This window comes from Rhyacophila brunnea, unplaced genomic scaffold (genome assembly GCF_057557595.1).
Source record: "Rhyacophila brunnea isolate RB1 unplaced genomic scaffold, BYU_Rbru_1.0 scaffold_17, whole genome shotgun sequence".
NCBI classification, from domain to species: Eukaryota; Metazoa; Arthropoda; class Insecta; order Trichoptera; family Rhyacophilidae; genus Rhyacophila; species Rhyacophila brunnea.
This window is the reverse complement of record NW_028232827.1, coordinates 36,869,637-36,896,072: the sequence shown is the minus strand read 5'-3', so window position 1 is coordinate 36,896,072 and position 26,436 is coordinate 36,869,637. Positions and strand designations below refer to the sequence as shown.

The 26,436-nt window shown below is 32.1% G+C and overlaps 1 protein-coding gene across 2 annotated transcripts in view; it reads left to right on the top strand.

Annotated features, from left to right (window-relative positions):
- Positions 1-1,560: 1,560 nt before the first annotated feature.
- The window catches only part of Samuel (SAM-motif ubiquitously expressed punctatedly localized protein), a 277,721-nt gene continuing 252,845 nt past the window's right edge, over positions 1,561-26,436 (top strand). For both annotated transcript variants that reach the window (XM_085944320.1, XM_085944321.1), the window contains exon 1: positions 1,561-1,995. The gene's annotated coding sequence lies outside the window, so the exon portion shown is untranslated. The remainder of the gene's footprint in view (positions 1,996-26,436) is intronic.

Genomic DNA, 26,436 nt, shown 5'->3' with positions numbered 1-26,436 from the left:
TAATTATATGTCACTATATGATGAATTAGTTCTACAACAGTTTCTATATAATTATTATTGTTCAATTGACAAGCTAATAAAATAAATAAATATAACTGGTCCTTATGCATTAGAGAATCTGGAGAGAATTGTTATTTTAAGTAGTTTTCAGGTAATTCAAACCAAAATAAGAGCGTTGGCATACTGGATTGACTAGGTGATGGGAATTATTAGAAGTACCTTTATTTACTCTGTCCTGAGAGAAAAAAGAGAATGACAATGAGAAGAAAGTCTGAGTTGTGCAAAAGATCGGTGAACAAGACACGAAGCAACGACCAGGAAAATATAACTAATCATAGTTTTGATATTGAAAATTTCAGAAGTTTCACATTTGTGGAGTCATAATACACATACATTGTGATTTTCCTAAGCTTGGTCGTTTTTAAGGATATTTCACTACTTTTATTACACAACTGTTTCAGTACTACTACAGTACTTGTATTTGGGCCTCGTAGCTAGTTTTTCAATGTTAATAATAATTTATATACTGTTACCTGTTCCTTTGATCTTAATCCCCCATAAGTGTGATGATCACATTTATCAGAGATCGATTAAAATAACCCTGAAGTATGTATAATTGAAGCGCATAGTTTCAAAATCTCCTAAAACCATTTTAGAGAGTTAAACGATATTAGACAGTTTTGAGAAACATGATATAAACTCATATCTATTAAATCTGTGAACTTCATGTATTCATTTTGTAATTCGTACATTCTAAAGAATTTTTTGGCTTATCCATCCATCCACGCTAAAGACGCACCTAGCGCATAACGATTAGGTGGCCATTCAATATAATTAGCATGCTATTTAAATGTGATAATGAAAAGGTAATTATTTAGTTAGCAGTCAATGTTTTGGGGAGTTTGAAAAGAACACCCAACCATTTTAGCGGGTTTTGAAATTTACCCTAATTTTTGATCATATATATTGACGGTTTTTAGCGTTTTTTAAAGTTCAATCTTTATCCATCATAATATAAGTAACCAAAATATTAATCTACATCAACTCAAAAAAACTCAAAAACCGTTTTAGGGCGCTTCAATTATGATTTCGTTGATAATATAATATTATCTAATAATGAATGACTAAGCTTCACCACCTAAAAAGTTGTATATACGAAATGGGTATAATCTTTAAGGAAAAATAGGGAAGAAATTTGAATAAAAAACTTAAATTATTAAACAAAAAATAATTTTTGAAACATGTCAACAGATTTTTTTAGCCAATCATAAGTTTTATGGTGTAAAGCTACATGATTAAATGTAGAGAATAATGAATACTTATTTTTTTTCAATTAATACCTTCGGAAAAAATGACGCGCGTGCAAAGTGACTAAGGTCGACCGGGTGCAAATGGCAGGTCGTAGGTGCGCTCATGACTGCCAACACCATCAAACGGACGTCCCGTGCGCACACACACAGCCACGCGCGCGCTCACCTCACCTATGTTTGTTGTCTCTGGCTTCAGGTGCTCGTCTACGCCCCCTCACACCCCCCCGGCGATTTTCCGACCACTTCTTTCAGTTGCCGACTAGAATCCGGCGCGTAAACAGCCGCGTCGCATCTGAGGCGGTTTTTTTTGTTCCGTTTTCAAAAAACTCAAGTTTATTACGTGCGCCGAATACTATATGAACTAAAAAAAAAAAACAGTAGTGATTTCAGACAAATTATTGTTATAATATCAACACAAACTTACTGTGAACAAGTTATACTGTTAATTACAGCTGTGTGTGTTTTTTTCGCGATATTAAATAAACTAAAAATATAATATTGACATTGTATTTTTTTCGTGTTCAATGAAAACTGATACGATTTTGACTTACGATTTAAAAAAAAAAATGAATCAGTGACATATCTAACTGTGTGTGTAATACAATCATTATTACATTGTTTATAAATTATTAATTGACAAGGCTGTGTTATAATGTTATAAATAAAACGAGTGCTACGAACTGTGGTACGTACCTGTCGCGTGAAGTTTGAATATTGACCGTGCTAAAAAGTATCACATAAAAATGTCATCGTAAACAATTTGTCCTGCTGAATCGTTATCTCTGGCATTCATTATTTTTATCAGTTAGCGAACGCGGTTCTGAGAAAACTGTTTTCAATTCGGTAGGTGACAGCACTTTGAACTTTGACTGTATTTTATTTTTATTCTAAGAAGAAAAATCGAGATTTTAGGACCAGAATGACGTGTTAATAATATAATGATAGAAAATTTTCAATAAATAATGTGTATATTATTACATATTTTCTCATGTAATTTAGGTACTATGTTATCCAGAAAACACGGTGATTATATGGTATATTATTGTTGTTATTAATCCAGGAAAAGGTGTCACTAATGTATATTATCTATTGAAAATTCTCTATATTATAAGAGTATCTATCATTATCTTAAATACGATATTCTGGTACATAATCTTCGATATGAAACTCTAATTATTATACATATTTGTTTACTGATGGAGAGATATATTATTAAAAATAATATTTTAAAAAAATCAACTACGTTTTACTTAAGTAAATTTTTCTTCGGATTTATTTCCACAGTTAAAGTTATAACAACACTGGTTTCATTTAAAGGACTTTCTATTTATACTTCAAGAAATAAGGATGCATGATAAAAAAATCTAATGTAGGTACCTATGTACTTAATATATTGTTTATTATTTATAATAAACTGTAATTATATACTACGTCAAAAATATCTGTATTTAATCTATATTATTGTTGGAATTTTGGTACTTTTATTGTTACGAAAATTAAATAAATAGGTAGTTTTTTCAACTGAATTGTTATAAACACTATACATAATTATTATAAACAAAGCCTCTTCGATAATACTGTGATGAAAATTGTATGTGACTATTAAATTTACAAACTAAATCAATTTGTTGAAAATTTTCTGTAAATTCGTTAGGTACATAGAATTTAATTATATATACACGAATAATCTTTAAATTCACATACACACCATTTACAGAAAAATAGAGCATTTCCACAAAACTTACTTTCAAAATATAGTGGTGGTTTTAGGTTACATGGATGTCCGTGGCGTTGACAGGTTTGGAGGCACTCACTATTGGAAAAAAATTGTTTGTGCGATAAACCACCATAATAATACGTATTACAATCGTTCGCTTCATGGAAAACCGCAACTGTTTTCAAAAGTTTTAATTTGTATGTACCTTTGGAATTTTAGGTAATTTATATTTGTTCCTTCATTCGCCGCCCTTTACAATGTGCCGCCCCTATGAAACGCATGATCAGCCTACCCCCATTAGATATCGCTGGTGAAGAAAGTTAAAAATTGGTTAACAGGACATAAGCGCAATACCACTTAGGTACGACTTTGGAAAGAAATCACACTCTATAGAAAAGCACTTAAGACTATAAGATCCAAGTCCTCTAGTAAAGTAATGCTTACTGAAGTTATCTCTAGTTTACGACCGTACGATACAGAATGCAATTGCCTTTATGGTTGAGATGCGTCGTGACTCTGGCAGTGTCAACAGGTGCAATCTAATTAACCGACACCTGTGCAGTCATAATTCGTTAGAGCCAACTTAACGAACAAGTACTTCGTCCACCTTTAACCTCATATTATTATTATACCTTCTGAATAGCAGTGGCGAAGGGTAAAGGTAGGCTGTTAAGACCTGACATAAATAGTGTACACTAAACTTTGTCAGCCATACATATTTTTTTTCATTGTAATTAGACTACAATTTACTGATGGTGTTGGTTAGTTTTTAAAATGCGAAAACCAAGCCATAATAGATAATAGTGAAGAAATACTCATCTATCTATAATCTAAAATTATGCAATTAAATTAAGTATAATATAACTTTGGATAGTTTATAGATAGAATATTATTTTTTATTATAGGTAGAGAGGTAAAGTATTATAGGTAGTTTGGTTGAAGCCGGGCATAATGAATTAAAAATAATGAAAAAATATATTATTATATATTCTTAATCATGGCCCCCACATCCTGAAGCGGGCCTCTAGGCTAGGATCTTTGGCAGGCCCCCCTACCTATCGCTAAAAATAAAGGCAGTGTGCCAGTCTACAGTAGCGTTTTCCAAATGGTGTACGCGGTAAAATTAATGTGTATATTTTGTTTTTTTGTATATTTTAATACATCCATTTGAATAAGGAAGTTGTCGAGTATCAATAAACAAATAAAAATTGTATCGTACAACCACATACATTTAAATAATAACATTATTGGCAAAAAATAGCTTAAAGCAATTACTATTAAAGGAAATTTGTGATGTGTGTTTATCTCACTTGTCTGGTCGAATTGCCTCGCCCGGCCCCTCCTGAGCCCGGGCCCCCAGGCTAGAGCCCTGTCAGCCCCCCCTTGTGGGCGCCATATTCTTAATCCAACGAAAATAAATACGTACCTATGAATGTAAGGTGTGTTCAATTTTGTCGTATCGCCCAAAGTATACCAAAACTATTATGATTTAGTTTAGGCAGGGCTTAATTGATTTTTAAAACACCATCTGTATGTAAATAATTATTGTAGTCTTAGTTCAATAAAAACAAATACGTATGGCTGACAATTAGTGTGCACTATTTATGTCAGATCTACCTCCACCCTTCGCTACTGCTGAATAGTAATAAACATCCACAGAAGCGGAGTGGCGATGTATAGTAATTGTTATCAGCGGCAAGTTTTTTTGACGTAGATGACGCAATCTATTCATTAGATGATTAGAAGATTTAAAAGTGTGTCTTAAAACGGCCAAATCAGGTCGTCAGTGAATGCAGAACTATTTTAACTCACATATTTTTTTTTTTAGAAGGGGGTTCGTTGTAACAACCTACTTAAATTATTTATTATTTATATAAAACAATACTAATATACTCGTACATCATATTTTATTAGAACTATTGATGTAAAAAACTATGTATTAATTTGTTTATATAGGCAATAAATAATTCAAGTAGACCATTAGTAGCAACCAGGGAACTCAGAAATAATGGGAACTGAAATACATAACGGGTAAGGCGATAGCAGGTAACCGACTCGAGTAAGGAAGAATCCAGGTTAAACTTACACACGTGTCAATAATATGTTTTACGTCGAATACTGAAAACTGCTCTCGGTTCATGCATTTACGCTCATTTAATGTTGGTGTATTACACACACCATTGCACGTGCATAATGCGTGCTTCATTTTCGTAGGACACTCACACATTCAAAATCTTGCTTCACCATGCGGCGTATTGAATATGGCCTATCGGTATTCTATGTATTATCTCTTCTGTGGTAGCAACTAAGGAACTCATGTTCTGTGCCTGCAACTTATATAAAAAAAGCCTCATAACACAAACCGATTCGCACTTGTACACAAAATTATAAACCACTAATAGGTATTATATGTGACATTACTGTCATCTTTAATAATAATGGATTCATTGTAATTTTTACTAGATACGATAACAGTTGAAATTTATTTTATTGTTGATCGTGGGGGGCCTCAAAATCAGTCAGTGCCTCTGATCCCGCTACTGATTGTTGTAATTGGTTATGTTGAGGCATGGTTATTTGATATTACCTCAATTATGAATTAAAATACAGACCGGAAACAACATGGCATGATTTTGTACCAGTTGTGGGATTCTCCACTCCAATTTCGTTCACTACTCCATTAAGGACAGTGAAAATTTTTGTGTATTAATTTAATTAATTATGAACTTATTTAAAATGTTGCTTGATTATTTTTTTTTGCGAACCGTCGGCATTTAGTACACACATATATCCTATCATTGGTTTTTGTTTATAGTTTTATACGTAGACAGAGCAATATAATAAAAAAAATATATCAATATTAACATGAACGCGTTAATAGATCATTATGTCAATGGTATGAATATGAATTAACAATTTTCCACCCTTATTGCAATGTTGGTAAAATTATTTTCAGTCATATACAATAAAATATTACGTTGTTTATTGTATGTGGAAATATTTTATTATATACGTAACCACGATATAAACATACAACATTAGCGTAAATTTCGATAGTTTTGACGTAGTTAGTAGAGCTAGAGAAAACGATGCAATTAACAGGTTTCATGTAAGAGCAGTCAGAAATAATATTGGTAACAATAATAAAATGTACCCTATGTAATTCGTGCGCAGTAGAAGAAATCTCAATCTGCGCAATTTCGAGATAGAGTAAGGTTGTTCCGCTATAATAGAAAAATATATGCAATAAGTAGGTAGGTAGGTAGGTGCATTGTTATGTTATGTGCCAACCTTTGTGAATTTTGTTTCAAAAACAAAATATATCAAATCGGAATAATATTTAAATACGTACCAACCAATGTCATTGGTACCAACTAAATAAATGCATTGTTATTGTTAATTAAAACAAAACACCAATTTAATAAAAATACTTTATAATAATCCGGACCGATTTACTCAATTTCAAGGGGACATTCTTAATTTTAAATCCCATTGAAGAGGACGATACCAGTGTTTCTCCTTCTTTAAAAATTATGTGGAATAAGTACTAGATAAGTATTTTATAAAAAAATAATTAATACAATATATCTCACAGTTAGGTAAGAGCATTATACTTAGCCTTTGTGGCGACCAAGTCGGATGGCCTTGCAGAGTCTTATTGCGGACTTTTTTTTTTACATATTATATGTAAATTAATTATGATTATTTATTTTTGTTATATATCCGTGCTCCTCTCTTCCACGGGCACTTTAATTAAATTATGTGTCAGCAAACTCAAAGTATACTTGAGTGTGTGGCGACGTCAGTCTTGGGCATCTGCTCCTGAGACATTCCCAGACATAAATAACTGATGATGCTTCACATAAAACGCAGAGTCTCGTGATACTGCTGAGCAGGTTAGTTTGGAGGGAACTATTAGGTAACACCATTAAAGAGATCATTGTTATTAAATTGTGTATCTATCAAATTTAATTTGATCATCATTAACTTACAAATCAATTTGTAGATTTTTTTTATACCTACTTATCTGATTCTCAATTGACTATACAACCGTATAACAATTTTTTTTTATAATACTATCAAAATAAGCAGTTTTAATATGATATGTATATAATTTACTTATTCTATGAACGTATTTATGACAAATCTCAGTACCTATATTAAGGACACATTGCTGGATAGTATGTAATAAGCATCTATGTACAGGTGTTTTTGCTAGCACTAGCACTCAAGTAATATAGTTATTATTAATTAATATAAACGCGCGATCAATAATAAAACTAATACAATTAATATTGCTAACTTTCCTATCCTCGAAGGTTCATTGCCATTCTTTGTCAGTGTTTCTGCTTACCGAATATAATCATAATAATTAATGATAAATTAAATATGAAATGCAATACAGTGATTAGGTACATACAGATTATTGGTATGCATCGCGGATGTTGATTTCCGCATGTCACTCGACCGATGTCCGGTGTCTGGTTCAGTCATCAGTCATCACTCCATACAATATCCATTCCCTACCTTGTGAAGCAAAAGGTAGAACCACGTATGTACCTACATATTATTAATTTTGATTTACGTCAAACACAAAATCGACGTTCTTTTATTTATTCAAATTCAAATTAATGGAATTTTAAATGCCCATAGATATAAATAAATTATTGGAATCATCGATAGGCATACTTAATCATATCAATTTTTTTTTTTAATAATATCGATATGTCCTTGTAGTAACCTACATGTAAAGAGAAGAATACATAATAAATGTAACTAAGCTACTGTTGTAGTGCATGTAAGTTCTAATAATAATGACTTGCACATTATATTGAGTTGAGAAAAAAATTAATAGACTTAAATATAAGTGTTACCTAAATTGCATAAACTTTCATATTTTTAAAAGATGTTCATGAACTTTAAAAAGCTTTAATGATATAATTTAAAGTGAATTAAATAATTATTATTAATATATTATATTGCTGTTTGAATGAAGCATTTTCGTAGTCATGGCCAAATTTTCAATTATCGTAAAATAGTCATTTACTAATTTTACTCATATTTCAATATCTACATAGCTATTTCCAAACAATTATTAAACACTTAATAAACTATTTATTTTCGATTTGTAAATCATTGTAAACTGTATATGCCGAGTATAATGGACTCTAGCAAGTGTTGATTGTTAGCCATTTGCTAACCCTGCGTTTAAATTGTTTATAAAAATATAGACAGATCGAGGTAAAACGAGATTGTTTTGTTTGAGAAAAAAAGTGCTATTGCAATCGACAAATCGCGTGGTGCTCGGGATGCGAGTCTAAGACGCCAGGACGCATACAAACACATACGAATTGGTCATTCCTATACCGGCTCGCCGATCGAAGGTTACGTGTGACTGTCGCTAGGTAGATCTGCGCAGTCTTCATATGCAACACCAGATCGACGTTCTTGGAAGGTTTGATTTATGGCTGTGCGGCAGACGAGGCGAGTTTAGATGTAAGAGCCGCAATGACATTAATAATGTCATTGAAGAGCCGGCTTAATCATATTATGTTGTATTGATTGATAAACAATAATATTTTACACAGTGTTGTAGACTGTAAGTACCTAGTAGTTTTAGAGAACGTATTTATAATCGGAGCCTTCGTATCTTTAAAACACAGCAATACGCTAAAAAGTACAAACGAATTATGACCATCAGCTTGAATCAATTCCTTGCTGCATCAGTATCTCCAGATTGAGTCTTTTTCTGTCATTCCAATAATTATCTTATCGATTTGGCGACATCTAGTTCAGTATTTATAATGTTGACCAACACTGAATGTCTAGATTTGGTCAGAAATTGTCTATCATTTGATCTATGGGCATGTCCTGCATATTTTTTTTAAGGTTATTAATAAACTATTAAATGGCATTCTATCGATTTGTTTTTATTAATTCAAATATTTCATATTCGCACATAAATTTAAAAAAATCTGTTTTACTAAACCAGCTATTTATTTTCTTACGACCATGTCCGATCCTAATAGGATCATATGGGCCTAAACAGAGTAGAGGTTTGTATTAACAGATTTTCTTTTTTACGAGAAATGGGTGTCAGCCACTTGCTCAACCTATTAGGTCCATATCCTGACAGACACAAATTGAAAAACAATATGAGTACTTGCCATACCCAGGATTCGAACCTGGGACCCACGGCGTTATAGTCCAACGCTTAAGCCGCGCAGCCACCGTGGGTGTAAGCTATTTATACTAAGTGAATATTTATATGTACATGCAATCAACCGAGTATTAAATTAATATCAATGGGTTACTCCACAAATGTAAATATGTCCTGTTTTGTATAGTTTTAGAATGATTCAAATCGTTTGAAAATAGACATTATATTTTGTGTTTGAATGAGATAATATCCTAAGAAGATGTACAATATTTACACTGCATACATTTATGAAGGAGACAGGCGTTTTGTCTATAAAAAAACGAGCACACAATATAATATTATATTCAATTATCCATACATCACAGAATTGTGATTTACTTTTATTGTAATTAAATATTAGTAAGTAGTTAAATACCGCAAGTATTAAAACCTAAAAATTTCACTCGTAAAATATCACGGCTTTCTACTTTAACAATATAAGAGTTCAAAGAATCAACTGTAGAGATTAATACTGCAAGATACTTCCATATCGGTTAAGCGCCGAATACCTCTAATACAAAAGCGATGTCATTTTCCAATTATAAAGTTGAATCGATACTACCTACCGATCAAAACGAGATCGTTACTTATATCAATAGTAACAATCTAGCATGGTTACCGTTTGTAATTATTGTTATTTTGATAGAGGAATGTTATCGTTGCAACAATAGGGTTAACGGTTCAGTCCAGATAAAGTCGATCTTAAAAGTTAAAAGTATTGGCTTCATCATAATGCTTAGCGCAGTTTGGATGAGTACTATAATATTATCGATTAGTTAAGGGCCCACATGCTCAGCGTATGTCAAAATGGAGCTTTTATGGAATTTTCAGAGCATAAACCTGGACATTCCTTGAACGTTGTAGATAATCTATTTATATAATTTTGATGCCTTATTATCCTGTATAGTGTATATTTATTTTAAACATTTGATGACTGCAAAGTATTTTTATTACATAAAATAGTATTATTTTAAACCTCTCGCTGTAATGTTTTAGAATATAGTCATATTTTAGTACATCCATGTGCAGTGGTGTTTTTTTTAAGTGAGATTTTTTATGAAAAATATATTTTATAATCTTTGTGATCCAAAATTTGACAAGGATTAGGTATTTTATTATTCAAAAATGAGCACGATTAACACATTTGAAGATAATTCTAAAGATACTGATTAAAAGATATGTCTTTGACCATTAAAATGTGATAAACATTCTGCGAATAATGATTGCTTTATAATAATTATTGACCTAAAAATAAGGTAGTATTTATTTGAAATAAGCCATTTCTATTGGCATTTCCCAGTGGTTAAGCTACAACATACGGCCGTAGCCATAAATTGACTAACGATAAATGAAGTAGGGAGTAAGATCATGGTAACGCGTGTGTTTGAACATGTACCGTTTTTTAAATAAAAATCGGTTCGGTAGGAAGGTCGGGTTAGCGCCTTTAATACACATATTATTACGTATCTACAGTTTTTACCAATATTTAGTTGTTATTATTCTACTCAAAATGACCGCATGCATGATACCTTTAAGCCCCGTTATTAACCTACGTATTATCGTGCAAGTTTCAAGATTGCACGCATTCATCACTGTTCGGTGGGTCTATTCTATCTATCTATAATTATCGACCGGTAAAGTGATAACTATTATCAAACTTAGGGTAGGTTTGTATGAAAGTATTAGCACTTATTGTAACAATTACAATAAGTTGGTTGTAATTGTTGCAATGAGTGCTATATTTTAATAGCACCTCTCAAAAAAAATATCGTGATAGTTTGAAATACAAACTAGTGGTGCAAGTAAGTCCATGCACGTTTACAGGCGCTAATATTCTGTAAAAACATTTTAAGTTCAAATGCATAGGCAATTTGAGAAGATTGTGACAATAATATTATTATTATAGTCAAATTCGGATATGTAGTGCCAATAAACAAGAACTTGACAGCGTAGTATATTATTTAAGAATGTAAATGTAATAATCATCCCCTTTCGTGCATCGGTATATTATTTTTTACTTGAAACCATCGCTGACTGAGGTTCCGTGTGACCTTCATAGAATTTTGGTGTGCTTATATTTGACTAAGAAAACTTTTGGTTAGATTTTCCAATTCAAAATATCATATTAACTCCTAGTATAAAAGACTACCAGAAAACAGTTTCAGCTTGTAGCCGAATAGAGATCAATTTAGTTTATTAACCTTCAAGCAAATACTTAAAAATTAGATCATTTAAAAAAAAGTTTTGTCAGTATCTAGTAGGTATGTATTATCATATAATTAATACTAAACCTATATACTATGACCCCCGAAGCCTAACTACTTTGCAAAGTCACTCTTCGCTATATGGATCTCAGCGCATATATTATATACACAAGACTGCTATCGAGGGTAGTTTTCATATGTTTGTATCGAAGTATTCTAATTGTTACAATAAGTTAACACAAGAGAGGTGCTGTTAAATCATAGCACCTATCGTAACAATTACAACTAATTTACTGTAATTATTACAATGAGTTCTAATACTTCGATATAAACCTACCCTAGATAGCTGCTGTAGCGGCCGATAGAATAGATGCACTGGCATATTTTTAGGTAGAAAATATTATCATAATAATTGTATTTTTTAGTATTTGGGTTATAGATTGGTTATGGTTTGCTTGTGACGAATCAGCAGTCCAATATTCTTTCCATTGAAGGTTGCGCGGGCGATATGCCGATCGGAAAATGCATTTTACTGCAGTGGAAAACGTCACCCGTGAAGTGCGCGAAAATGCATTCAGCACTCGGCCGCGCTGATAAGCCAAGTAGGTCATGCCACCTCTTATCACAGTGTAGCGCTGTCCTCATTCTTCGTGACTCCAACAGGCGATTATCACCATTGGAAAATGATACTAAATAATGTGATATGCTATCCACTGAAGGTACAAAGTAGATAATGCGCTTCAATCAGTTGCAAGTTATCGACACAATAATGAAATATTATACTGCGTACTAACGTACTTAATAATGTGCAAAGTTACATTACATATTTGTCTTGATTTATCTATCTGTAACGCGCTCAAGAAAACATATTATCATGCGCATAATATGTAGGAGGGAGCTAGTTAGGGAGAATACATTATAAGCATTAAACGTGGAAAACATCCACGAAAACGCAAATTCGAAATTTGAAAAATATACTGAAACGGAAGTAAAAGAATAGGTAGTTTATTTTAATATGGTCGTGAGAGAAAACAAATGATAACATCACTGGAGTACACTGACATATAATAGAGTATATAAAAATTAATGATATGTCAATTAATTTGTGACATACTGACGGAAGATTTAAACAAGTTTGGTGTCAGATAGGAAACACGATTTTGAAATGATATCTGTATCTCTGAATATGCCATTTTTTAAACAATATATTCGATTCAAAATGAAAATATTTTTGGAGTGGATAAATCGAAAGTATGTGGCGTTTCAACAATAAAGTATTAGTGTGTTATCCAATAAATACTCAATCAAATAATGTAAATATTATGGATGAAGAAGAACCACCAACCAACAAGTTCGAGCCACTTCCAATAATATTGAGAGGTGGCACTGCCACCTGATACTTTTTCCAGTATTAATAATATAATAGTCGGATATTTGTTGTTAATTGATATATATATATATATATATATATATAATTATATAGTATTTAATTTGTGGAATTCTATTTTAGGTTAGGACCGCTATGAAGATGGGTCTATACTATAGACTATATCAATAGCCCAAAATAGCAATCAACATAAATAACTCAATTATATTAAGTATAAGTAATTAACAAAAAAATCGGTGTGTATACTTATGTGCGCGCGTTAAAGTTATACTTCTTTTGCGTAACAAATTAAAAAATCAAATTTTAATATATTTTTTGAATTATTTACCAACTCAACATTCACAAAATTTATCTATTTATTGATATATAATTGTACTCATAAAGAATACTTACATAAATATAGCCTTAAATCTTGATACGCAATCTTTACAATGAAAAATAAATATACACTCCAATAAAAATAAAGTTTTATTAATATAAATTAGCAGTGTAGAATGTTAGTTTCCAGAAATTTGTTTATAAACACATATATTTATTATAACACAATATTGGGTATATTTACAACACGTGCTGTTTACTTGGTTGTATTGAACGACTAACTAAATGACACTATGCGCATGTATCCCTGAGACCGAAATGAATATAACCATAATAATAAATTATGTGTTGCATCGACGCGCGCAACTTCGTCACACGCCAAAAATACACTCTGATCTGTTTTGCCAAATGCGCCAAAAGAAGTACAACTTCAAAAAAACTTTGCCAGTAAATGATAAATTATTATTTTTAAATTTTATTAAAAACTGAATTTAGAATTTAATGGTTTTATATTATAATAAATTGTTTGAGACGTTTACGATTGTTTGTTGTTATATTCGATTTTTTGATTGTTGCCTTGTGTTCTTTTTCGACGTATCGACTTAGCTATAGATATAGGCTATTATAAGAGATAACGTATTGAAATCTAATATTGAGTGTGTGAATGCAAATATTTTCCTAATACCCTAAAGTAACTGTTTCTTTTATTTATACTTGATTTATATTTGTTTTTATTTTGGATTTATTTAATATATTTTGAATATAATAAAAAAGCCACAATAATTTCTGAATTCTAATCGCTGGAAAGCCTGAATTAAATGACACACAATTCGGTGTTGCCGGCAAGCTAGGTATATCTCGTCTTAATCAATCTAATATGTTCAAAATGCTTGGGTGACTAGGTACAACGAAATAATGAGTTTAATAATAATTCTGTGGAGTTGTGCATGATTAATCACAATCAAACAGATAAATTTATTGAGGTTTTTACGCCGAATGGCCAACGCCCAACATGCAATCATTATATTAATAATAAATATTTATATATATATATTTATTTATTTTATAAACCTAAGTTTTATAAGTATTTAATTAATGAATAGATACGACAAAATGAATGTTTTATTTTTTCACTACTTGCTGTCGTAAAGTTTATCTTATGACTAAGGCGGGAATCAAATTGAGGTACATGTCGCCTTCTGTCACGCTGTCGCGGCGACAAATTTAGTCTATGGTTTTTGCACATTTTACAGAATATTTTGAACGATCACCATCTCTGTAAATTCACTGAAGAATGACACTGATGAAGAGTGCCAACTATAATGTATTAGGAATTTGAATTATTATTAATTATGCATGCTAATTACAATTAATTGTAACAGTTTATACGTGTGCGTGCGTTAGCATTACTTGCGACATGACATCCATAGATAATATTTCGAACAGAACCCAACCTGCAGAACATATATAATAGACAACAATCTTATAGAAGATACGTAGTGCCAACCGCTAAAAACAAAAAAAAACGTAATTTTGACATGAGAGTAGAAAAGTGTAGGCATGTAGAAGATGATAAAAACGTTCATTGAGTCATGCAGGTGTCGATGCAGTGCGGTTAAACGTGAGGTGACCTCATTGTTGTTCTGGTGATTTCGGTAGATTTTGCTAACTGACAATGTTTGTTTGAAGGTTCAAAATGTGCTACGGGATGGGAACATCAGTCTGATAACATTTTAAACACCAAGAAAAATGACATTTCACATTTTTTCCCGTAGCGGCAGCTTACTGTGACGTCACGTGATAGTAGGCGACATGCACCTCAATTTGATCAGAACTTTAGTTTAAGATTTAGGTAGAAAAGATTCTTGAGATTCATTCTAATTGTTAGGTTAGAGTTTAATTTGAAAAAAAAATATGTTCCAGAGATGGCTTGCTAATATTTCAACTGGTGACAGTAGGTACAATACAGCTTTATAAAACAGACAATGCATGAGTTTCTTGTAACTGCTGGAAATACTTGGATTCGTTTAGTATTGTCTCTTGTAATAAGCAGTCGTTAGGTACACCTACTTTCGATTACTACGAATGAAATTTAAAACTGCGTTATCTTTTTACACGTTTTTTTGCTCTACTGAAATAGGAATTTCCGAGATTATTTTAGTTAGGTACTTATTATGATATAACTGACTATAAGTAACTATCGCCGATAACGCACTGGATTCGGCACGTAGTTGGTTTCATATTAATTTAGCTTGATACTCAGAGAGGTAAGAGTATGTTTGAAAATAACGTAAGTATCTATCGTCTCGAAAACAATAATTGAAACACCATTTCGATTGCGAGGTTTTTTGGATTTTGGTGACTTAAGTTGTTACAAGTTACAATAATAAATTATAAACGGTGAAAAATTAATATGACTTAGTCCGAATTACGCTAGTACATTCAATGCATGCGACATACGTTAGTTAAAAGGTGAATGTGTTGTGAAAATTAAAACCTCTTATGTGACAATAATGAAATTTTACTATAAGTAAAGTTCTTTATAAGTACAGACATGTTTTTTGTAAGATTCTAAATATCTTGGTTTATATAAATAACGATGGGAGGTGAGATGAAACATCATCGAGTGTTTGTAATATCACCGATGTAATTACTACATAAATTGAATTTTGTCTTATTAAAATGAGACATGTTCAATAAGAGGTTTTTATAATTAATTATTTATATTTAGATTTCGGTGTTATAAAAAGATTGAGGGTTTAAATAAATTATGCTGCGTAATATAAATAATAATACAAAATTGTCACATCGGAGGTTATAGCTCGATGGTAAGATTCATAACCTGAAATGTAGCATGGAAAATATGACATACGTTGAAATAAATGAATGTTCGACGGGTTTCGGACTTCATGTGGATGCCACAAGTAGACGATTGCTTTTTTGACGCCTGGAAAGGTGAACGAAATGTGTTACAATTTGAAACATCGATTTACGAGTATATTAAGAATTTTGACTATGCAAAAGAAGTCTTATACAGTATTTATATTATTTAATTTGAACGTATTCACTGGATGAATGAATCATGGTTTAGTAATGTTTTTAAAACTGCAAACATATTATTAACATTGGTAATTTGGCAATTCCGATTTTAAAACTGAGGCAATAGCTGGCATTTTTTTATGTTAATTGACATCTATTTACTCGTGAACAACAATTTTACAGATTTTTAACCTGAATAATATTCTTAGATGCTTATTTACTCATTGTGACTGATTGTATTTTCGTACGACCCGAAAACTGTAGAACTGTGAAGCTATCTTTGAATGAACCTGCAATGCAAATTACGTAAATGTAAAATTACACTGACATGTTTTCAAGATGAATATGAAATATCATTTTGGATCGTTCATTGGAGTCGTCAGTTGGATCAATTAGACCAAGAGTCCGAGAACAAACGGTTTTATTTTTACCACAACTCTAATAAACGATCCAAAATGACATCTGCTAATATAAGTAGACTGGAGGCAACGTTTTGGTTTAACTTTCATACGTTAAGGCTATCTATGTCTATAGAATACGGTTTTTTTTTTAAATAACGTTGGGTTTATGTGTGTTTTAAACGCAATATCGAAGTCATGTCGCGAAAAGGTGCATTACTCATGCATAATTGCAGGTATCAATACCTGGCGGTGATAAGAGGATATCGAGTCACGGCTTTAGCTTACTTTTAACGCCGGTTTTTTCCGATAACTCACTTCTAAAAACAACAATGCACGATTACTTACCTTTTGAAAACTTTACCTTGGCTCGTTTGTTATGTTTTTTATTATGGCCACAGGTAAACGATGCCAGGTGACAAAGGACAGTTAATTCAGCACCATCAATTAGGCGAGGAAAAATATTATTACAATTTGTTCAATGATTTTCAGGCCGTTTTTCATTTTCTCATGGTTTGCGGTGAGTTTTGTATATTACATGTATATACTAATCGTAAGTATACATTTTTCAATACTATACTAGTAATTTTATAATATAGATATTGAAAATGTTTTATGAAAGTGGAGATTTTCATAATAATTTGAAAGTGAAAATATCATTTTACTTATCGACATTGTTTAGGAAAAAGGGCGCAACCCTCACAGAACAAATTTTACAGGAGAGGTAAAAAAGGTAAAAGAGACAAACGTTTTTTGAATGGTTTTGGCTCAATATTAGTAAAAAAAAATAGGCACAGACATTGGGTGCAAGATGATTGATGATTTGTTGTAGTATCTTTTTGATCTAATAATAATTAAAGAAATGATTACAGAAAAATCACTAAAATTAAGGGTAAATGCTTTTTTCCTTATATCAAAACTTAATTAAAGCTCAATTAAAACCTGAATTTAGATAATAATTCGGCTTTTGCGGCTTAGTTCCTTTTAACAGAGCGTGTATTTAGTTTTATACATTGTTATATCTAATAAAATCACTTTTCGAAAAATCGAGTTACGCCCTTTTTCCTAAACACAGTCGTATATGTTAAAGATTAGATCTGTATATAATATTATAAAAAGACAAAAGAGATAAATCTAAAAAATAACATATAATGAGTTGAATATGTCAAATTACTCACAACACATAATGCATATTATGAGAAAAGGGACGACTTGAAACAATGCCTCTGAATTAATATAACATTTCACACAGAAACAAATGTTCACGTACAAAGTCATCCAAAATTAAATCTTCCTATGGATCTCCTGAAATGTAGTGATTTTAAACTTATTTTCCTTTTGCACACGGATATTAGTTTAAGTACATAATTCTAAGCACCTAGAAACATACGTAGAAAAAATATTTTGAAAACGTACGGTGCCGGTCTAGACTCGAATCCGCGTTCATTGGATTCCGGTATGCTTTGCCAAATTACGCATCCGTACCATACTTAATCATGACGAAATTAAACAATAACTATGCTTTCTGAGGTGTTTTGTTAATATCAGAAACCGTCTTAGGTAATTTTGAAATTAAGTGAAGTCAAATTAATTGAAATCAATGTATTGCAATTCCTAACATGATTAATAATTGTAGATGGTACCTACCTTTACGTAGTTATCCAAGTTTATTTATGACGGCCTTGTAGTTGTAAACATATTCAATAAGTGAATATAAGAATTGAATTTGAAATACCTTCGATAGCCCAGTTATTGGAATTAATTCGTTAGTTTTTTTTAAGTATATGAGCATTCATTCGGAGGGTAACAGATATGACTTCAAATCCTCTGCGATCGTTTTTTTAACTCTCGTTATTAATAGATATGCTCTGATTAAGTGTAAGTGAACAGATGAAGTCGTGATTGTAAATACGTCATATTTATATTTTTTCATAACAAATAACTTGTCATCATTGGCGAAGGGTGGAGGTAGACAGTTAAGATTCGACATAAATATTGCACACTAAACTTTGTCAGTCAAGCATGTTTGTTTTCGTTGAACTAATACTACAATGTGTAGATAGTGTTCGTTATTTATTTATCTTTAAAATTTCTAAAATTCTGCCATTAAATGACACATAATTGAAGATCTTTTAATGATTATAGTTTGGTTTAGACGGGGCTTAATAAATTAAAAAAAACAACTAACACCATCTGTAGTATTATGTATTGTTAATTCAACGAAAACAAATAAATATGACTGGAAAAGTATGCACTATTTTTGTCAGATCGCCCATAGCATATCTAAGCTATTATGGTTATATAAGGAATTGATTGAATTGTAAAAACTAACCAGCACCGTCTACAAATTGTATTCTTAGTTCAATGAAAATAAATAAGTATGACTGACAAAGTTTAGTATGCACTATTTATGTCGAATCTTAACAGCCTACCTCCACCCCTCGCCACTGCTTGTCATACTATTCTGCCAGTCAGTGGAAATGGATTTATCTTTTTGTGATTTTTTGATATCTTGTATTTTCATTAACGTTAGTTGCTTTCACAGAACAGTTAATAAATATAATACCGATAGGCTATATTCAATACGCCGCATCTTGATGCAGGGTTTTGAATGTGTGAGTGTCCTACAAAAATGAAGCACGAATTATGCGTGTAATACTCCAACATTAAATGAGCGTAAATGCATAAACCGAGAGCAGTTTTCAGTATTCGACGTAAAACGTATTCTTGACACGTGTGTAAGTTTAACCCGGATTCTTCCTTACTCGAGTCGGTTACCTGCTATCGCCTTACCCGTTTTGTATTTCAGTCCCAATTATTTCTGAGTTCCCTGGTTGCTTTACTAGTGAGATTACACTGTTGACTGTTACAGCATAGTAAACTCGAGACTCTTGCGGTATGTTGTCAGGAAATTGATTATATAAACATTATGGGAATTGATAATTAAGATTAAATTCGCACTTGTGCTATCATTATCATTACACACTTAACACTGAGCTTAATAATTAACACGTTTTAATTATTGTAAAGTTTCCTCATTATAACTAACTATGTGTTTTACGCATGCTAATTAATGTTATTAAAACCTGTTTTTAAATACTATGCAAAGATTGAGGCTTCTTATAATTTGATTTTTGTATTCCGGAGGTATTCATTGATGTATATTATATTATTATATATGATAATATATTTTATACTATTATTGCTTATTGAGGCAATAGCCTTAATCTAAGGGTACAATCTTGACGTTGCTCGCTCGGTTTTGCTTTAGTTATTATTTGTTTAAATAATTTTGATTTTTGCATTAATCTTGCGATTCCACGTCTTTCATTTATTTATATCATAAAACTATGAAATATATTCATTTACTTTTACGTAATTTATATAACAATAGCGAAAGGTGACCTTTGGAAAGAGGTATGCTGTGGAGATCGGAGAAAAAGAGCACACTTGTCAGGTATACTTACGGGAAATAAGAAGATAATACGATATTAGGTAGGACTCATGGATTCATACTAATTCGATGACATTTCAATAGCTGACAATAATTATTGAGTTATATGTTTAAATTACGAATTTTATACACATCAAAAATCATAGGATACAATTAATTTTTATTTTGAAAAACAATCTAAGTATATTTATTTATATGTGATATACTAATTATTATTAATTATTTTTGACAAAGCCGCAGTAACAATATTACGCGCAAAGGTTTTAGGCTTGGTGATCGGAGCCTACCATATTGCTTACAATGCGATAGACCGACTGATATCTCGTGACGTAAAGTCCATACAAAAATAGCGTATGCATAGCATAGCATAGTGCTTACTGGGAATAACGATTATGGACAAAAAACAGAATATTTATATAAGGCAGGCATGTTCAACGAGCATCAATGATTTTTTTTCCATATGACGTCCCTATGTATGAAGAGGCCTCGCGGGCTTTTTCATGGTTAATATTTGAAAAATACTTTCAAGTAAGCCGGTTAAAGAACATATTATATAGATTGATTTGATGACGATAAAAATATTTACAATTCTGAGAAGTTTTCTAGTAAGTGGTAAATATTATTTTGCATTGCTTGATTTTTATATCGAAGATTTGTGAATAATTTTACTGTTAATCATTTCAAATTGTTGATGTGTCCAAATAATTAATTAAAAACTATTCTTTAAAAACAAATGCAATCTACTAATTGGCCATTGGTTTGTAATTAGTGAAAATCATCCGTTTGCGTTTATCACGTAAATTTTACTAAAAAGTAGTATCTATAAATGTATTTAATTGCGTAAATATAATGTAGATTATTATATATATATATATATATGAATATATTTTATTATTTAGCAAGATTTGTACTGTGTACCTATTACGTAGTTGATTGTAAGTTCCTACGTTATCAAGATTTTTTCGAATGACCTTCAGAAGATGAAGTGTTCCTGATAAAATTGAATAGAAATCAGAACTCTTGTCAGAAAAATAATTCGTTATCAATAAAAAACTGTCGTAAATTTAATAACTGAGTTTATTGTATGAAATATTTTGCTAAAATTGCAAGGTTACAAAAATAAAATAATGATTTAAACACGATAAGATATTACAATATTTTCTATTGATAACATGATAACACCGACGCTGGTTTATTAAACTGCGTTTTTAAATTATTTTAGAAATATCTACTAATATATTATTATATATCACTACTTTTTATAAAGATATACTTGTAAATATTTATAAAACAAAGAACTATTAATTATTGTCCTGACAGTATATTTAAGATTCCTAGTTCAAGCTATTCGCTGTGATCTGTAAAGCGTCGAAATGATGATTGTTTTGGACCTTAGAATATAGATACATCTAGACGCCACCCATTGCATTGCTAAATGAAGCTGCGTGCTGTGCGTTTGGTTTGTGGGCGAGCGAACGCATTCGTATACAAATGTTTGAGACCACAGACCATTTCGCTAGTGCTCGCCCAAAGTGCTCGCACTAGACGCTCAGAATGAAATTATAATTTTCTATTTTTTTTACGTTATATAATATTTTTAAGCGGTCAAAATTCAACCATAAGGTAAAGATATCCATAATTTAAGTTATTTTAAAGAAACATTACATCACTTTATATTAAAATACATAATAATATACAAATAAATTATCACGACCATGTATCGAGTTACCTATGAAACGTAATACCATCTTCTTGCTTATCAGTACGGCTACCACATCTAAATACAACACACAAAACCATATTTTCTACTTAATTAACTAAAAATATTTACCACTGAATTTATGTTTAACACAAAAAATAGCAATTTTAGCAACACGGCTATCGACGCTTAGTTAAGCAACAAACTAAGATTTGGCGGCGACACTGGCGACACGGCAAACCATCTACCACATCCGTAAACCTTTTATCTTACTCTAACGCGTGTCGCAGAGATTATAAGGGTGCCGAATACTTTTTCACTCGCACTTATGCATCGTTTTTGTTCAGGCCTTGTTTTGGACAGTGTGTTTGGTAAAATATGTAAACATACACCGTGAACACCGATTGGCTGGAGTGACAAAGTGAAGAAATTCATTAGAAGGCCGATAACATCTACTTCAATTGTATAGTGATAGGGTAAATTTTGAGAAAGCTACTCCAGAGTTCCACAGTATAATAATTTGGAGATCTTCCGTCATGATGGTGACAACTCCTGGCCTCCTTAGTTAGTATTTTAAAGATACCGCGTGATGGCCTCAATTTGGACGCGTATTCAAATTACATAAATTGTATTTATATAATATTATTGTATTATATTGTGAACATTACAAATTACAAGTCCAAGACGTTCACAGTATGACATGAAAAAACAAAGAAAAATAAGCACTATTAGATACTTATATAAATAATTTATAAAATAGTAATATTAAAGTAGGTAAATAGATACATGTAAGCACACCAAATGAGCTCAATAAATAATATTTTAAGATTTTTTAAAGCAACGTGCGCCGAAACTCACTCACTTAGGTGGAATATATTAATATATTGTGATTTTGTTTAAATCATTTATTGCCCACTCAATTGGCGTCAAATGTACTATATACCTATATCACTTCTGATCTGTGTTTGCACCATTCATCTCTTTCGTTATGATTAGGGATCATGAGCTGAATAATTTAACCATCAAGCAGTAGCATTATCCACGACACGCATATAGCCGTCTCGGCATCCAACGGCATTTGGAGTGAGATTCACAACCACTTCCATGGTTGGCAACATGAGTTTTCGTGTATACTTTCATCCTAGATAGACGAATCACAAAATAAACTATGTATAATATAATATAATACTCAACTCAGCAGGTCGCAGGCTAATGCTGTTATCCATGCGCTGGCCGGAATTCAATTCACAGTATTGCCATGTCTACTGAAATTTCAGTAGGTACCCTAGATCTACTGATAGATTACTGGAAATATGATCATTATAAGAACAATATAACATACGATATTTAAGTGACCAAAATATGTACTAGTCGTCGTTTTTAGTTGACAATTTTTTTTTTAATATAACATGTGATATTTCTTGGTGTTTTTTACAGTTTGATTTATGGTTACAAAGATGTCGACACGTGGTATGATAATATGATATTATTATATTGAGGAATGGCTGGCATTTGTTCTCGGCTAAGCCATCGGGCAAGTCGGGGGGTCAAAGCAATATCACGGCGTAATTAACAGCAACAAGGTGAAAATGCCAAATAATAAGCCGCTCATTATTATGATAATAACAAGCCCAGATTCGTCATCAGAATCATCACTCATCTCATCGCCTCTAGCCAATACGTCATTCAGAAATGGCATAGCATTTAATCATTAATGTATTTCAATGACTCAGAAGGATATAAATCAGTCGTACACAAGTGGCACCCAGCGAGATTTTAAGTGAAAAAAAATATACGATAAAAACTAGCTAGATTAAAGTTTCGTGCCGTTTTATATCAAACCAAATAGCAGTACCTACATCCCTCTACCCTGGGCCAATTGTATCAGGCGTTTGTGTATTCAACATTGAGTCACTTACGAAGGTTGCGTAGATAAGAAAATCTCATTCTATTACAATTTTATTTGAGCTCGATTAAATCATACATTTCATTGCAATAAATCTCAAGATTATTGGCTGCCTCAAAACCCCCTCATTGGTAATGTGACCAGCGTAGGAAATCTTTATGGTACACTGATAAAGCCACATCTCGTAAGCCTCCCGGTCCGTACACACACGTGTCCGATTGGCCACGCCGACTTGATATTAACCAAGACTAACTTTGAGGCAATTGAAAAAAAAAATGCTGCAACACATGGAGGACGGAATAATTCTGATCCCTCCTTAGATTCATCACTTTCAACTCCCGACTCCTCAGGGGTACAGAGGACACTTCATATCATTAAAGATAAATGACGGCAGAGCAAGTCAAGATTCTTTTTATTTTCTAAAACTCTTTATTCAAGCACCAATGTGCATGGTTGCTACATCAGTCCCGTGCAGTATCGCTTCGAGACAAGGAAGTGTGGCACTAAAATCATTTTATTCTGACACGTTTATAGCGTCATGGAAGGCGGCCGTGTACAAACTGCGGCTGCATATGCATAACGGGTGAAGATGAGGCAACTCAAATCAGTCTTCCTATGGCTTTATTTCGGGCGTGAAGATCTATTCACATAGCTTAGTATGCTCGTATTGTTTTAGCTTTGTTTTTATATATAGATTGTAAATTAATTAGACTCATTTATTTTTGTTAATTCTCCGTGCTCCTCTCTCCCGTGGACACTTTTATTATAAAGTTTCTATAAACTCAGTCAAAGTACACTTGAGTGCGTGGCTACCCAGTCATGGGCATGTGCTCCTGATACATTCCCAGGCGTAAACAATTGGTGATGCTTCACATCAAACGTAGGGCCTCGTAATACGCTCGATTAAGACTGAATGTAATGCGAGGCGTGCTGGCTTGGAGAGAATTATTAGGTAGCTTTGTATGGTTCATTTATTTAACGTATCTATTTAAAGAAAATACATTCAATTTCACCTACATCCAACAATCGTTATATCTCGTCTATCAACGGATTTTAAAGCGTCCCAGTGGTCGTTCTATCCTACTAACTATATTCAGTACAGAACAAATAATAAATAGAATTCCGATAGGCTATATTCAATACAATAAATTTTGATACAGAGTTTTGAATGTGTCGTTGAATTCGTTGTTTCGAATGTTGAGAGTGTCCTACGAAAATGAAACACTCATTATGCACCTGCAATAGTGTGTGTAATACACCGATATTAAATGAGCGTCAATGCATAAATCGAGAGCAGTTGTCAGTATTCGACGTATGACGTATTCTTGACACGTGTTTAAGCTTATCCCGGATTATTCCTTACTCGAAATCGGTTACCTGCTTCTCCTTACCCAGGTATTTCAGTTCCCATTATTTCTGAATTCCCTGATAATCAGCATATAAAAGATGGCAATACCGAACTGTATTGATGGTCGCTTGTTTCATATCGTGGGCGTCGGGAAATTATTTTGCAATGACTTTATTGTACAAATGCTTTTTGAATAATTAACATTTAAAAATGGCCCTTGGTTTTAAAAACGGTGCGCACCACTGATCTGAATATTAATTATTTATTATTTATTATTAAAGTACCGATATGTTTTACTGCTACTTTGATAGATAGTCGACAATAATTGGTATCTACACTTTTCATTTACCTGTCATAAACTGAAATAGGTACTGGCTGAAGCTATCTATGGTGAACTATTAAATATTATAAATTAATAGCGTACTAGAAGTTTTGCCGTCAAGGTGATGACCTTTTAGTAATGGCGAAGCGATTATCTAGCGTGTTAATTGTCTTAAACAGTTTAATTACTAGTTTTTTTTAAACTGTGTATTTGGTATGCAAAGATGGTCTGTCATTTGATCGATCTGGCCTGCTCATCTTTACTTCAAGATCTAAATGCATGTCTCTTAATTATTTATTTATTTGTTAATTCGCGGGTCTATTCTATACTTATCGACCGCTAAAGTGATAAATATTATCAAACTTAGGGTAGGTTTGTATCAAAGTATTAAAACTTTTTGTAACAATTACAATAAGTCGGATGTAATTGTTGCAATAAGTGCTATATTTTAACAGCATCTCTCTTGCTACCTTCACTTACTCTAAGTTTGATAATATCTATCACTTTATTGCTTTAGCGGTCGATAAGTATAGAATAGACCCACTGCTAGTTATATCTGACACGCATCTCTCCACACTTTCCATTTTTGTTGTATAATGTATAACTCGATTTATAAATGCTAATATTATTGACAATAGTGCGGTTCCGTGCGATCGATTTTGCAATATAGCTGTCGATTAATCGGTTAAGGCGTTATCGATTCGATCACAAAATCGATAGCCTGATGCGACATTTTAATCCGAACAAAGGTCAGAGTTCCACGACGAACGCTTCTCGGAGCAGATTCCTACTAGGTACCTACATTGGTAATTTAAACAGTCTATTGTTCGTTCTTTGCTACACTTCAACAAATTTTGTTACCAACAGTACTTGTGCAAATACGTTTGCATGTAAAAATTAAATAAATTTAAAATTGAACTAGACGTTGTAAAATTGGACCATTCATAAAAATCGTCACTGTTCTGGCAGAAGACACTAATTCGAAAAAATTACATATTGAGTTAGTTATACCAAAATGTTCCTTATTTCAAACTTTACCGTCTGGAAACCTTCTTAATAAATAAACAGTCTTTATTTTAAAGTCATCCTTTTTACGATTACTTAATAAACTCACATTTATTCATTAAACAGACCA